The sequence below is a fragment of the Triturus cristatus genome, chromosome 11, assembly GCF_964204655.1.
Source record: "Triturus cristatus chromosome 11, aTriCri1.1, whole genome shotgun sequence".
NCBI classification, from domain to species: Eukaryota; Metazoa; Chordata; class Amphibia; order Caudata; family Salamandridae; genus Triturus; species Triturus cristatus.
The window spans coordinates 536,068,349-536,084,828 of NC_140594.1; the positions used below are offsets into that span (position 1 = coordinate 536,068,349).

At 42.7% G+C, this 16,480-nt stretch overlaps 1 protein-coding gene across 1 annotated transcript in view; it reads left to right on the forward strand.

Annotated features, from left to right (window-relative positions):
• Nucleotides 1-16,480, forward strand: part of TACR1 (tachykinin receptor 1) — a 1,899,293-nt gene that overhangs the window by 416,366 nt on the left and 1,466,447 nt on the right. The window lies entirely within an intron of this gene.

Below are 16,480 nucleotides of genomic sequence, written 5' to 3' on the forward strand. Positions count from 1 at the left end.
TGTAACTTGTAACTGTGCTCTGAAACAAATGCTTGTCCTCATGTAAAGCGCTCTGATACCTCCGGGCCTAGCCAGCGCTATATAAAACTCTTCAAATAAAATAAATAAATAAAAAATTTTAAAAAGGGTGAGTTAGGGTGAGTTGGAATAGAGACGATTTGGAGGGAACGTGGTGAGAGAAAGGTGGTAATGATAGATTGAGAAAACAATATAAAGAAGATAGTGGGAAAGGATCAAAGCAGTAACATAGTTGACATGGAAAGAACCGGAGAAAAAGAGAGGGAGTTGGATAGGTAAGGTGGTGAGATATAATGGGGGTTTAAATAAGTTAAGAAAGAGAGTTGCTGCTGAAAGAGAGGAGGTAGCGGAATATGAGTTAGAGAAATGAGGTAGAGTGTGAAAGTACAAATAAGTGAGGCAGAAAAAGGGCTAAGTTAGCGGTAGGGAGACGTGAACTTTAGAGAGATGGAAGGAGAGATGTAGAGGTGAGATAGATAGATGATAGATAGATGAGAGATAGATAGATAGATAGATAGATAGATAGATAGATAGATAGATAGATAGATAGATAGATAGATAGATAGATAGATAGATAGATAGATAGATAGATAGATAGATAGATAGATAGATAGATAGATAGATAGATAGATAAGACAGGCAAGACAGGCAAGACAGGCAAGTGAGGTGAAGAGAGATGGATGAAGATGAAAGGTAGCTGTTGTAAAAAGAGTGGGAGGAGGTGCTGATAGAGAGGTATACCAAGAGAAAGGTAGGACAAGAGGTAAGGCTATACAGGCTGAGAGAAGTATGGAAGAGAAAGGTGCATTGAGAGAGAGGTGAGACATACATATAAGGTAGAGAGAGTTGAGATATATTGGGAGGAGTATAGCAATGAAGATATAGGCAATGAGAGAAAGCTAAAGGGAGAGGGTTGAGGTAAATAGCTGATATGAAACAAGGAGAAAGGCCTGAGAAAGGCAGAGGTTTTAACTTATTTCCCACCAACTGCCTGAGAGTGCCAGGTTTAAGGTTGGGCATGACAAGCCTGCACACCATGCTTCTGTACAGCATGCTTGCCCAGCTGTCAAACTAGAAACAGATGTATTTTTCATGCACATCCCTATTACTATTACATCACAACTTCTGACTGTCTTGATAACTTTGTCAGGGATCCCTTCGAGGGTGTAGGTCCTGGGCAATTACCCACGTTGGGTTTGCATTAAAATGCCTCTTCAAGCTAATACTTAACAATTGGTAACAAACTGAACTGAGAGAACCTGACAAAGGTAGTGGGTAAAAACATTAATTGCCTTCCATCAATCACAGCATCCTTGATGGATTCACGGGAATATCACTCATGGTGAGTTCTGGGTGAATAAAATGGGTTGGATGGTAATGGAAAGATTTCCCATTTCAAGAAGAATTGCTACATTTTAAGAAGAATTCACAGGTGGATATTCCTCCACCATGCTCTGTGGCAGATTTACAATTTTTTCACGCAACACAGCACAGCAACCAAATTTGTTATGCTGTGTTGTGCAAGGGAAAAAGACAGTGCATAACGATATCTTCTAAGATGACCTGCTATTGTCAACCCGTATGTTCGGACTCTATTTAGGCTCCTTGTATGATGCGCAGCCTCCCACCATGGAGCAGAGATGAGTGTGCATTGCCTAATATAGGATTTGTACTCAAAGCACCCCCTTCCAGTACAAATTCCTGTACCTAGACACATTTCACAGAGATCCCATGCTTTGGATGTGTGCTGTGGACCACATGTACTCATGCCCTGCAACATTTCCCCTTCAAAATGGCATTAGTTTTTGATGCAAAGCCCAAACTGGCTATCTTAGTAGGTTTGCATCAAAGCCTATGTGTGGCTGTGCTGATCTGTCCAAGGGACACCTCAGAATACCCCTTTAAAGCACAGCTATGCAAAATAACAAAGCGCTTTTAGAGCTAAGAAAAGGGAACTCTCTGCATCTAAGAAAAGACTGAAATGTGATTTGTTGATATTTAGCATCCGTGGACACTTATTTTCCACCATCTGGAGTCATGTTAACCTAATCACAACTCAATCTGCTTTGGAAATAAATTTGAATATTAAATGCTATTTAATTATACTGTATTGTGCACTTCCCCTTGAAAAGTTCTTAAGGCTCCTTAGAAACAGAGAACCGTCAACAATGCTTCAAATTTGTTCATAACTTACTTTGAGAGGAAAAGCTGATGCCTATCGTAAAATAAAGCAGAACAGGTTTAGTGAAACCCTCTGACCGTTTTCAATTTGCAGAGCGGAGATTCAAAAAGCATTGCTAAATAACACAATTCCCAAAGCTAAGTCGCAAATCCACACTGTATCTTAACTTGTCTTTTATTGGATGTGTCACCACAGCATTTGTAAAATCTTAATAAGTAATCATCAGAATGCGGCCACCACCAAGCTTGTAAAGATTAAAACACAAACCGCATAATTCCATATCTCCTGATTTCTCAAATTTTCACACCCCTAAATAATATGCTGCTTATGGGCCATTTTACAAATATAAGACTACTTACTAAATGACACTTGCTAAGGCTTTTATCTAATTTTCTAAAAAATAAAAGTTAAATGTACATAAAGTGTTCTACTTCAAAAAAGACTGTTATTCAGTGCCAAGATGCCCCGTCAGGGGTGAACGTGAGCTTTACAAATACACATGTTATGTTATGTATAACAAGCATTGTGACATTGATTAACATGCATGGAGGGTGACTAATAAAAAAAATAAAATCAGTTAGCATTCCTACCCCACTTGAACAATGATGTAACCAAACATCAACTTATGTAGTTGCCTACAAATGATTTAGGGACTATTTGAGCCAGTTTGCTGTTCCCCTGCCTCATTGAAAGGTTTGGGAGCAACTAGGCTTTTAAGGGTGGCACTGAACTGGATCACTTGCTGGCTACCACAGGGCTGGTGACCCGAGTCAGCAGACCATCATGTCTGCGATTGCCTTTCAATAAAAACACTTTTTATAAAGCAGCCTGCTTCCCTTAAAGGAAGCAGGGATGGCTTTATAAAAAGATTTTTTTTCTCCAAAAGTTTCTACGACAGGGTTTTCTACATTCATAAAAGGCCAGGGGTACAAAGCATATAACTTTCCTCTTGGGAACGAGTTATCTTCCCAACTTCGGGACTGTTAACTTTTCAGAGGCTTGTAACCCGAGTTTCAGTTTCAAACCACTGATACACTGCATACAGATCCAGTATTCTGGATCACTGACACTTTCAAGACACGCCTGGTTCTTCCTCCCTTCTTCTTGAATTAGACCTGTGTGGTATCCTGGGTTATAGAACCACCTCCATTAGTGGTTGTGTATCCCAGGAGCTTGTAATCTGTAACCTAGGAGCTGGTAGCTCCAGATAGATTGTAACTGAAGACTGGGCTTCGGTGGCTGCTTCTCGGAGTGGTCTTGTGGATGAGTTTGTTATTTGTGGAATCTTAACAAAAGCCTTCTTCAAACTCTCTATTATCTCCTGGAACCTCGTTAATTTGATTTTTTTGCAGAGTTTTTAATAGCGCGAATTTGACCCGAATCCAATCAGGTATCAGAGCACTTTACATAGCAGCAGTTACGTTACATGAGGACACACATTCATTTTTTGTTAGGTACGGGGAGATTAAGTGATTTTCCCAGAATCACAGGATGTTCAGTGTCATTACCGAGTCTCGAACCCGGTTCCCCGGTCGAGCACCCTTGACGTTAGGCCAACTCCTCTCCCAATTATTACTCTCTGCATACTCTCACATCAACCAAAGTAGTTACCTCACTTGAAACAATGTTTTCTTTCTATTGAATGATGCGTTCAATCCAGCAATGTGAGCGCGCAGATGTGAGTTCCTTGTTCCCTTTCATAAATCCCATTTGCAAAGAAGTAGTGCAGGCGTTAAATTACACTCCATTATTTGTACATTACTGTGAAGCTTTCCAAGTTCTTACAATCTGCAATTTTCTCCCTGTGAAAGTACATTAGCGGTGTAAATAATCTAGTTTCGTTAAGAATTTTTTTTATTGAAAAGCAAGCAGTCCTATCCTCCTGAAAAGCTAGAATACTCAAATAAATCGCCAAAACAGATGCAGGGAATGAAACAGCTACCATAGTAACTTGATGATGCTTGAATGGAATGCTGTGTCCAACAGAACACCAAATAAAATAACCAGTTGAACTAGTCTGCACCCAAAGCCATCAAACAAGTTTGGAATCAATAATTTATAGCCAATTTTCACCACATGCAATCATCACACGTCCAGTCGCATCCCATAGCCCATATTTAGATTTTCATCAGCCATCATATAGTACTCTATTCCTAATAATAACATGGTACTCTGTCTCCAATCTCACCTACCAATGTTCAAACTCAGAATCCTCTCATCATAATGCTTGCAGCATAGAACTAAAGCCATATAGGTATCAAAGTGCTGTCAAATCATGTCACTGTTGCACATCATCCCAACATATACCCAGAAACATTTTGATAAAAATAGCAGAAAATAGCTAGTGTTTGAAATTGAATGGGAGAAGTGCAGTCACTCCCTCACCCAGAGTATCTGTTTGCTACTAAGAAGTACCCACATCTCCCAGCACCTGAGAGACAGACCTCCAATGGCTTCCCATTGAGATTAGATGCCATTTCAAGCTCCTGATCTGCACCTACAAAGCCCTCCATGACCGAGGACTGGCATACATGACCACCGTCTGAACTTGAAGCTGCCACTCAGGAACCTACGCTCCGCTCACCTCGCCCTCGCGCAGACACTGCGCATCCCGCACTGCTGCACTGGAGGACGATCCTTCTCTGACCTTGCCAGCAAATCCTGGAACACCCTTTCCCTCCACCTTAGAACAGCACCCTCATTGGCAGACTTCAGTAAGGGACTCAAGACCTGGCTCTTTGACTGAGACCCACAGCCCATCACCTGGATACCTCATGGGTGATAAGCTGCGCTATATAACAGTTTGATTGGTTCAGAAATGCTGGTACTCACCAATTATAAGTATTGATTCACTGCTGAAAAGTGTTAGTACTCTCCCCTTCAAAGATAAGAAGTACAGGTACTCAGTACCTTACAGCTCCTGGCCATTAAGGTACTGATAGTAATGCACTCTCCCTCGCATAACATTGACTCATAAGACACTGACCTAGATTGTGATCCATATATAAAATATACTGTACTTTGGCCGAACAATGTAAAACTGACCCCCTCCTAAACAATTAAAGAATGAAAATGGCAAACGTAACCATATACATAAACCACTAAAAAGATCTTCTTAGATCAATCTTACTATGCTTTCACAACTCTCCATCAACCTTGTACAATCAAACACCAGCAAACAATAGACATTATCACATAATTCTTCCTCAAGTTAGACTAACAGAATTTTGACAACCAGACATCTGCACAACATGGCACTGAGCTAAAGAATAGATTACAATGCCATTGAAAGGGTGTTTAAGAAATGTGAATAATATGTCATTATATAATTTGTTGATTTTGAAACTAACAGTACTATTTGTGTGTGTGTATGTTGCATATAGGAAAACACAGACAATGACTGAATTACAGCTTTAGTAAGTGGGCTTATGATTTTCCGACTGGTAGATACTCAGAAGAAGGTGAAAAGCTCAGTCAATCCTGACAGGTTTCAAGCATGTCACATTTCTGTTATGCTAAATCATCTCAACAGTAAGCACTTAACTCATTGAGCTATCTTATAGCCTTGAACTAGGTCCAAGTGACATTTAAATTCTGCTGGTGTAATTTGTGTTCTTTTGGGCATTTGGACTTGTGCTTGCTCTGCAAAATTCCCACAGTTATGCCATTTCACAGAACCATATAATATGCCACCATTCGTGGCAAAATTATGGCACAGAAACGATGCGAACATCCAGAATGTGAGCTGCTAAATTTCACGAAAAACAGATTTTCTTTTTGAATATTTACGCAATAGTTCACGCACTTTTCAGGGGCGTAGGTTTAGGGGGGTTGTTTGGGGTGTTAGTTCCCCATAATAAATGTATTTTTTGCTAAATAGTTGGGTACAGGTGCTTTCAGTCAGTTATGGTGAGGTGTCTGTCGGTTTTCACCAGGAATTTTTGCATACACAAAGACAAACCACAAACTCAGTCCCTCTCTGATTTGAAAGTGTCTAACAATGTGGTTTCTTTCTCACTTGGTACCCCTACCAATCCACATTTACTTGTTTAGCACCTCTCATGCACCCTGCTTGTCATATAATGTATTTTAACATTTTATGCCAGAATCATTATTGGAAAATCTGAAGCTTCCACCCCCCTCAATCTTGCTGATCAAGCTACACTCCTGGTAATTTTACTGGAATTTTGCATAATTATGCAAAAGCAAATAATGTTAATATTGTGCCCTCCTAGCTTGAACCTTAAAGGTGGGTGGGAGTCCACAACAGAGGTGCACACGATGACCTACCCAGGCTTAGCTCCTGCAGGTAGGTCATCCCTCACACCTGGTCCAGCAGCAACCACAATCCTTGTCAGGGTAGGGCACAAGGAAACCCAGAATTAACCTGTGCTGAACCCATTAGTAGCTTGGCACAGAGCAGTCAGGCTTAACTTAGAGGTAATGTGTAAAGTATTTGTGTAACACTTCAAACAGTAAAACAATAACAATCATTCATAAGAGGACCCCACCATAGATTTAGAAAAATAGAGCGCTTTTCAATAAATAAAACAAGACCAAATTGACAAAAATTTAATTAACAGGGCGGGAAGTATTGAATTTTAACGTTTATAGTGAAAAAGTGCCAAAAAGCACAAAGCACAAAGAGAGGATACCTGGTCGTGCCAGACCGGGACAAAGTCACAAGTTCAGGCTGACAGCAATAAATGGAGCGCGGACCAGTAATAGTGACCCAGTTAGGCTCGCTAAACATAGTACCTTAAATCCTGGTTGCCAATCATTGCATGGATTCGAGTTGAAGATGTGCCACAGAGCCTCAGTGATGCGTTGGTTTCGATGTGTAGTGAAGATGCGGTGCAAGGTCCTGTTGTATCGTCGTCAAGATTCACATTGACGGGGTTTGCAATGGGAAGTCCTGCATCAGGGATTTAGTGCGCAGCTGGTGATGCGTCAGTTCTAAGGAGCTGCAAAGCTGGGATCTGAAGTCTGTTGTCATCTGGGATGCCGTCGACAAGATGTGATGACTTGGGCTGTAGATGCGTTGTGCTGCTGGGGCGATGCGTCAGTTTTGAGAGCTGCAATGGAATATGTGGGTCTTTGTGACAAACCCAAATCCATACAGCAGCGGCGATGCATCAGTTTTGCACGGTAATGGGCTGCTCAGTCAGGAATATGCATCTTTTCTGCTGGTAAGCACCTTAGGCCCACTGGCCCACTTCCAGGGGTCCAGGAGTGTGGTGGCACCACTTGGCAGGGTAGAGGTGGTTGGAAGCAGCTGCAATGCCTTCATTAGGTAAGAGTAGCATTACTCTCCCTGCTGCCAGTGCAGCAATCCTGAAAAATAAAATTATTTTATTACCATTTTATTTTTCAGTGTAGACAGCCAGCCAGAGCCAAGTGTTGAAGCGGATCATTATGCCCAACTGGCAGAGGTGAGGAGGAGTTTTAAACACTTAAAGTTTAAAGTGTGTATATCACTTTGGATGGCTGTCTTGTGATGGCCGCCCTGACATGCACGCTTTAAACTGTCTTAGGCAGTCGAGTTGCAGTTGAGTGGAGAACAGGCACAGATCTCCAGTGCCTATAGGTTTGCTGAACGAGCTCACTTCTACCAATGCTGGCACTTCTCTCTTGCTGGGTAACAGATTGAGAGCAGTGTCAGGACTGGTTGAGGAAGTCAAAGACCCCTTGCTGCCTTTTTGCGATGGACAGCGGACCGGGGAAGAGTAGGTAAGTATGTTTTTTGTTACTTTATATACTGTTTTATTAATTTTTAAACACTGCCAGACAATGTGAGAGAGAAACTCACACTGCCTACAGTCTTATGTCCAGAGCTCTAAAACACTGTTTATATCAGACCACATTTGAGCTCTTTGGGGTTGCACCATCACTTTCAAAAGCACCACTGGTTGGAAGCCTGTTATGTTGCTGAGGCATAAGGTCAGGAGGCCAGCCAATGAGCCCTTGGAGTCACTCTGGGTTCAAGTGATGCATGTCCAGTCCTGCTCACCCAGACAAGGGTGCAGCAGGCCAGCACAGCAAAGCAGTCCAGCACAAAGCAGTCCAGCAGAGTGGCAGTCCTTCAGAAGCATAGCAGTCCTTCTTCCTGGCAGAGCATGCACAGGTCCAAAGTGTCTAAGGTCATCTTTTATACACAGCTGTACCTTTGAAATGGGGAGAAGCTTCTAGAGGCATGCCTTTGATGTGCACATATGCCCTGCTTTCCCTTCCCTGGCTCTATACTAACTACAGGGGGTATGGAGCCCTTTTGTGTGGGGACAGGACACTGCCTATACAGGTGTAAGTGAGGCTGGGTCCAGCTGCTCCCTCCCATCCTGCCTGTGATGGCCCATTCAGTCACACAAAAGCTCCTATTGTGTGTGGCTGTCTAGGAGGAATACACAAAGCACAACTGCCAACTTCACCCACTCATGTGACCAGAGACAGGATGCAGGCACCAAATGATTAAGGCAAGAAGATGGCAACTTCCTAAAAGTGGCATTTTCAGAATTGCACTTTAAAATCGGACCTCACCATAAGTTAGGATTTTAAATTCGGATTCCAGAGACATCAAATTTGAACCAATCATATCTTCCCATTTGGAAATTACACTTGTAAAATGTAAAACAGTAATCCCAAAGGTAATCCATGGGAAATATAGGCCTTACAGCAGTAAAAAAACAAATATAAGAATTTTTCACTATCAGGACATGTAAAACTTAAATGTGCATGTCATGCTTTTTTAAATACATTGCACTCTGCCCTGTAGGCTGCCAGGGCCTACCCTGGGGGTGACTTATTTGTATTAAAAAGGTCAGTTTGGGCCTAGCAAAAGGTTTATTTTTGCCAGGTCGAAATGGCAGTTTAAATTGCAATGGCAAGCCTGAGCCATATTTAAATAAGTGGGTGGTACAATCCGTGCCCAATAGTAGCATTTAATTTACAGGCCCTTGGCACATGTAGTGCATTTTACTAGGGAATTATAAGTAAATTACATATAGCAATTGGGGATAAGCCAATAATATCCTGTTTAGAAAAGAGAGCACATGCACTTTAGCATTGGCTAGCAGTGGTAAAGTGCTCAGAGTTCTAATTCCGGCAAAAACGAAGCTAGAAAAAGAGGAGGAAGGCAAAAAGCCAAGGGTTAGACCACCCTAAGGCTGGCAGGTCCAACACCATAGTATGCAAAAATTCTGCATTTCAGTTTTTCACATGGATTTTTTGTCCCCTGTAAATTCTTTCGACATTAAAATCCCAATTCACTTTAAAGTTAGTTTATGAGAAAACAGCCCAAGTGGCCAGCGAACAGTGCTTTGGAAATATTACCAATCTCTAAGGAAACATTACACTAGGGCATAAAAGTTATAAAGCACTTGGTGAACTACAAATATGCCAATATTCTGAATCTACGCAGGACTTTCTCACATATTGAAAACGTGTTACATCCCTACTACGTTGTATTGTACACACGATTAGGTAGCTCGCCTGTTTCATTCCATTACTTTGTTTAGAAAGTTGAGCTTTTTTATTGATTTCTACAGGCGACTCTATTTTTCTCATACATAAATATTCAAGTGTGTTCCGGGAAATTAATACCGAGTTGCCTTTGAGAAAATGGAAGGTAGCCTGCAGTGCGGTGGGTGAGATTTTAAAGTGGTGGGGCGCAAACGAATTAGCATACAGCACCGTAGCGTGCGAGCGCAGCGAGCGCGCTCGAACCCCAAAAGGGGGGTTTGGGGGGGTCACCCCCCCCAAGAAAAGTTTGAAAAAAAAGAAGAAAAATCGTGCATTTTCAAGCAAATTTGAGAAAGCAGGAAGGTTAATAAAGCAATTGTGAAAGTGCAGTTATTACATTAATAGATGGCATAACATAGGTAGCTGCTTATTGTGATTCTGTGTGAATCACTAGTAGAAAATCACAATTCCTAATGTACAAAAATGTAAAAATTAGTAATAGCGATTTCTAAGGAGGGCGTCATAGTAGACCTACCGCCTTAGCGCCTCAGTGCTTCTCTGGGAGTGGCAGCGCACTCTAGAAGTACAATATAAATGAGGTAGGTCACAATTTGTGACCCATTAGGTAATTCTGCCATCGCAGCTGCCAAGTCTGTGATTGATGTTTAATAGAGCATTTTTTTTTTAAATGCATCCCATTATGTTAACCACAGCGTGCTCCTAAAAATATGTGTTCCGCATTTACATTTGCGAATGGTTATCACGACCCTAAAGGTGTCTGTAAAAATGAATGTTTTGCAGCCATAATTCGGTCACAAACATTCATACATAGCACTGGAGTTTGCATATTTGGTAGGGTCGTCCAAGCACACTGGATCGCTAAACACAAATTGTGATTCGGTAACATGGTATTGTACGTATGGAAAAACATGTTCCGGTTCTGACCCCAAACATGTTTTTGTAGATATGTCTTTAAGTCACCAATGCGTTCTGCTGGAAAAGTATGCACTGCTAGGGGCTGTATTCGCACCATTTAATGACCAACACCATAGTAGCTCATCCAGTTGGTAAAAATGGTGAGCATCCTATATATCTTTATTAAATCACTAATTCATATATTTTGATATATGTCACCCACAGCTAGAAACGTGAGAAAATTACCCATCCGACACACATATTGTTCACAGCTTACAACTCCCATTTTAAGACCAGTAAAAAAAATCACATTCCATACTCTTTACTTTAAATCAAATACATCGTTCATTAAAAAGTAATCTAGCTCTTTTGCAGATAATATAATTGGAGTTTGTATTTTCAGGCTTGCGCCTGCTGCCGTCCACTAGGCACTAGATAAACGCTGGTGTAAAGCAGGGGCATTAAGGGAGAATGAACGAAACGTGTGTCAAGAGGTTGTTTATGTTTCAGAAAGCGCTGAGAAACGTGTACTCAGACTCTCAGTTGTGCGGTGTATGCGGCAGCAGGAAGGTCGCCCCAATGGCGCTGGAATGAAAAGTGGCTTTAATCATGCTCAGGTTGGAGCACAGAGGCCTGCATTCAATGGCACGGTCATGAAGAAGGCGTCAGGGTTAAAAACAAGCTCTCCAGTGATGGAAGGAACAGCGGCCCCAAAGAGTCTGAGAGGGATATAGTCACCTTGGAGTCTGGGAGGGGCCGGAAATAGGGTCCAGGGGGTTCGGGAGGAGAAGGCGTGAATGGTTGCAGGAATTTACAAAACTGTGGACGAGGCATGGAAGATGTGTGTGAGGCTGAGATAAGAGGCGTGGAGGGAAAGGCACTACGGCCTTCATACCGAGTGGCTTGAAGCGGTATCCCTCAGAGGTGTTTACAACTCCAGCCCTTTTCACCTGGCGCAGGTTTACCGGGTCTGCAAACGCCGGATCTGGTAATCCTGGGTGTGGAGACACCACTTCCAAAGCCATGTGCGATGCTATGGGAAGCTGCAATGGCCAGTCTCCTCCACCCTAGAGCTCTGCTCTTACCAACTCTGCCCTCCCCACACCTTAGAACAAAACTCACCTACTCAGCCCTTCCAACACCACACCACTGCCAGCCAAATAGATCACGCAAGCATTTACCACCTCCTTCTCGGAGAGCGGGGGGGTAACATAAAAAACAAAAAACGTACCTGATCCCGATCCCGCGCCACCTCTGTCTGTCTCCAGTTCCTCGGCCGGTCCGGACTAGGATTGCAGGAACAGGTCTGGGCCAGTCAGGAGCAGGAACAACTTCAGACTGCGCGGCAAGTGTCTCACTCGCAGTCGCAGCCAATCCGGACGCTGCATTAGCAGCGCCAGGATTGGCTAGGGCACGAATACGGCCCGCCCCTAATAGACTGGGGAGCTGCGACGGCCTCTCGGGTTCCCTCCCCCCTCCCTCGCTTACTGAGTATGGTAGTGGCTCACAGTGCGCATGTACGGGCTGGTCACAGCCCAAACCCAAACATGCGCACTCGCCGCTATCAGTGACAGTCTGTCACTCAAACTGTGTTGAGTGCTGCCGCAGCCCCGCCCCACTCCTCCCCCTTCAGTGGATTGCCGCGTGCGTGTCCCAGCAGCGCGAGACTGCGGAGTTGTGAAATTGCTTCAAATCATTTGCTTCACTTGCACGAATTTAGGGGGCGATGTGGCTAGTGGGGCTACGCCCCTACGCCCCAATGGACGCACCGCGGCTGGTGTAGCTGTACATCACTGACTGTATCTGTAGGATGAAAATGCCCTCCGACGTAGAGACCTGATTCTGCTTTTCTGATCCATAAATATTCAAATATATTGTGGAAAATGAATTCGGAATATTAGAGAAAGCAATGTTCAGAAGCAGGCCTCCAGCATTGCCCTAGATCACTGAATGAAAACTGTAATACAACATGCCCGCCAAAATTAAAAGAAACGACTTAAAAGAAGAAAAAACATTAATTCAACCAATTCTATAATTTTCGCTTTTAAAAAAGATGAATCATTTTCTAAATCCCCCAACCTATTCAGGATGATATGAGAAATGTGCCTCCTATGTCCTTAAAAGTGCATGTTTATATAAAATAGATAAACACAGTACAGGGACTTAACAGTCTCTAGGCACTGCACTTTTTGTGAGTATGGCAGTCTATTAGTAATGGCCATGGCACTTTCTCCAGGACGACATCCTAGGCCTAAGACACTTCTATTAAAATAATAAATCAGGATGAATAATAATAAATGATATTTTCCCTCCAGATAAAATAAAGAGCAGAGAGGCACGCAGTGTTTGCAAGGAGGGATTTAGTTTGTGGCTTGAGCATAAATAAGAATAAGGTTTTTCATGCAAACTGTCCAATTTTAATCAAATATAGTTTTGCTCTAAGTTGGCAACACTAAAATAGTGAAGACAGATGGACAGGGCCATGACACAGAATGTAAAACATTTATTAAAGTCTCCCCCTGCCATTTTAGTGGCATTCCCTCACCTATTGTAAGAGAGGAGTGAGGCTTGTGGACTTGATGGCAGACCATACATTAGCTCCACCTTCATGTCCGCCATTAGCCAGTGGTGACACTGCTATTGATATCGGATAGACGGCTCCCCCTTTTTTTTGCTCAAATTTTTTTTATTAAGGTTTTCGAATCAGCACAGGTCAATAGTGAGCTTGGGCACATGTTGAGAGCTTACAAGAATATAAATGGTGGCATTTAGAGTGGCACATGGGTATGTAAGTGGGTCTAGGAATTTGAGAAAAAATGCTCAAGACGCATCAAGAGTTCTTGATTTACAATGCCTTATATGAAGATATTATAGAAAAAAGAACACATAAAAAGGGATAGAATAGCCGCTCTTCATCTCCCTTTTCTTAACAAAATAAGACCCTCGGTGCTGGGGAGGGAGACTTTGCGCAAGGGAGGACTTGATCACACCATTCTCCTGGGGGTACTAAAAGAGGTGGCTGTCAGGAGAGAGAAATCTCCTCATCATCCAACCTCCACCTCCATTCAAAGAGCTACGAAGCTCGTAGTTGGGGAGGAAGGAAACACAAGAGTTCAATTCTACACATGTAATGAACAGTGGCGTAACATAGGCCCCCGCAGCCCCCACGGTGCGGGTGTTGATCCCTCAGCACAGTACCCTGACCGGAGAGCTCCTGTTTGATTCCAAAGGGGACACCTCCATATATATCTTGCAGGGGGCCCCCTCAAGTTTTATTATGCCACTGTCAGACAATGATAGGGCACAACATTTCTGAAAATGCCCTTTTGGTTAGAAATAGCATGTGGAAGATATGCTCCATCATGAGCATGTGCCAGAGTCTATTAGCCTCCAGTGGGATAGCTGGGGCCTCCTTTTTCTTACAAAATAGACTGTTCCCTTTAACCTGGCTAGTCTATATCCATTTTCAACCAAGCCATCTCTTTGGAAGAACTCAGTGGTGGTCATCAACAGGAATTAAGTTCTCTGTATGTCCCTGGATTCTAGGAGGAAATTAGTTCTTACTAACTCCTGCTAGTGATTGGGCTTTTGTGCTAATTTAGCTGCAGTTCAATGGTGCTTTCATAGAGGTTTTTTGCACCTTGCAAGAGTCCTTGGTCTGGAGAAATGAAGGGGCAGATTAACTAGGTTTTTATGATGCGCTGTAGCCAAAGCTGCTGCTCTGCTCTCTGTGAACAGGAGAGAGCACAACAGCATCATATCCACAAAGATATAGTGCTGTTGCGCTCTTTTTTACTGCTGACATACCTTAGGCTGCTTTAGGCCAATGCACACACCCTTGCACCTTAGTGCAAGGATGTTTGTATGACATCAAACTTAGGTTTTATATTAGAAGGGTGCCCTGGCAGCACCAATTTCCATGTTTTGATAAAGTTTACCACTTTACCACTTTGTATGTGTCCTCTACAGTGCAGCATCTATGCAAATATGAAAAGGTTTGCAGAAAATGAATCTTTTCTCCAATTTTTTACCTGCCTCTAGGAGGAGTAACTTTTTGATGCCACTCCCTTTCTATCAAAATGAGTAATTAGGAATTAGCCTCAAAATCCATGTGGGAGTGTATGAGAAAGGAATATGTGATGTTACATCGCAGTCTTAACACAGCAATACCTTTACAACGCAGGCATTACAACGCGAGTCGTTACAACGAGTATGATTTACTGTTCCAACTCCAGCCTACGTTACAGTAGGGAAGGTGTTGTAAAGGTATTGCGGTGTGAAGACCGCGATGTAAAGGATGTCTCCCATGGGAAAGTGTTTACCTTGAGACTCAGTCAGAATCTGATATAAAGGTCACATTTTTTCCACTGGGCAAAGTCAAAGGTTGAAGCCAGTGAGGGTTCCCCAAATGTGGATACGTTCTCGTCGTGATCCAGCCGAAGTTGCTGATCTTGGCTCCAAAACAACAGAGTGAGACAAAGCTGCATTTCAATGTCATTTAGGTCCCCTCTCTCTTCTGGAATATATTTGCTGAAGGATTTGCCTCCAGACTTATTCACTTTTTTAATCTCACAATCTGCAGTGGGGGAACACAGGAAGCTGTATCTTGGAGGGCTCCATAAAGCTGGATATCTTTACTGCAGTATCGCACTGAACCAGTTTTCAGTGCAGCAAAACGTTCCAAATGGGACTTACCTGTTTTTTTTGCCCGTCATAAGTACATCCTCACTAGGCAAGCCTCAGCACATTGTCACTGGGAATATTCTTCCTATTCACCCCTCCATCCATCTGGCGATAAGAGCAGGCTTCTAGGCACCAGGTGTTTCTCAAGCTAGAGCAAATACAGGGTCCAGTTCTCTCTAGACAGCAGCGCCCTCTTGGAGTCAGGAGTCACTTTGCTTTTTGTGGTCAGCCATCTTATACTTGGTGAGAAGTTGCTGTCAATGGGTGCCAGCAGGAGTTAAGAGTCCATAAGTTTTCAGGCATAGTCTTCTCAGATCCTGGAATGTTCTGAGGAGGATGTAGTGAGGTGCCAGTCTTACATTGTGCACTAACCAGTAGAAGATTCCTACCCACTCCTTCCTAATTTCTTGCCTATGCCTAACTCCTTTTGTAGCACTTTCTATTTAATTTAGTCAAAAAGTTCCCAGAACCTCTACATCCACGGCTCACCTCTTTCTGCATCAAACGTGGCTCTGACTATCCAAGGACTACTCCACAATTAAGGTGAAGCCTCCTTCTTCTGTTAAGGCAAAGAGTAATACTAGGACTGGAGTCAGAATATCTAGGAGGGCTCTGGGAATGTAATTTCCAAGTTAAAAAAGTGGCTTGATAGCTGCAGAAACAATTTTATCTGCCGGTGTCAGGGAACAGGAGCAACTTTTCCTGCCCCCTTTTAGGTAGCTAATCCATGTTAAGGGGATATTTATTTACAATACCACATTGTTCTCTGAAAAGCAGGGCTGTTAACTTCAACAAAGAATGAGTATTGTCCTCTGAAGATAAGCTAAGTAGCAAAATTGGTTCTAAACCAGTGTTTATATTAGACAGCACAAGGTAAATTTGCATTATGTCACTTTTCTGCGAAACGTTTCCAAATCTGATTTGACCATTAATACATTTTCCTCACTAAGTACATAATGTTTTACTTTGCCATGGAAAACAGACAGTAGTGCAGCAGTCCTCCTTCCTGCACGACTCTGTGGCAATACCAGACATGCCAGTCCAGAAATGGAAACTTTCTCAAGAGGACTATGAAGTATTTCAGAGATTTCATCAGGCTAAGTTAAATTGCGTAATGGTATGCAAAACATAAGCATCAAAGACATCATCCTAACCACATTCTCATCTTTCTCAAGTGGTCAATTCATCATATTGATTTGCTTCTTCCTTTGTCTACTATGTACCCCC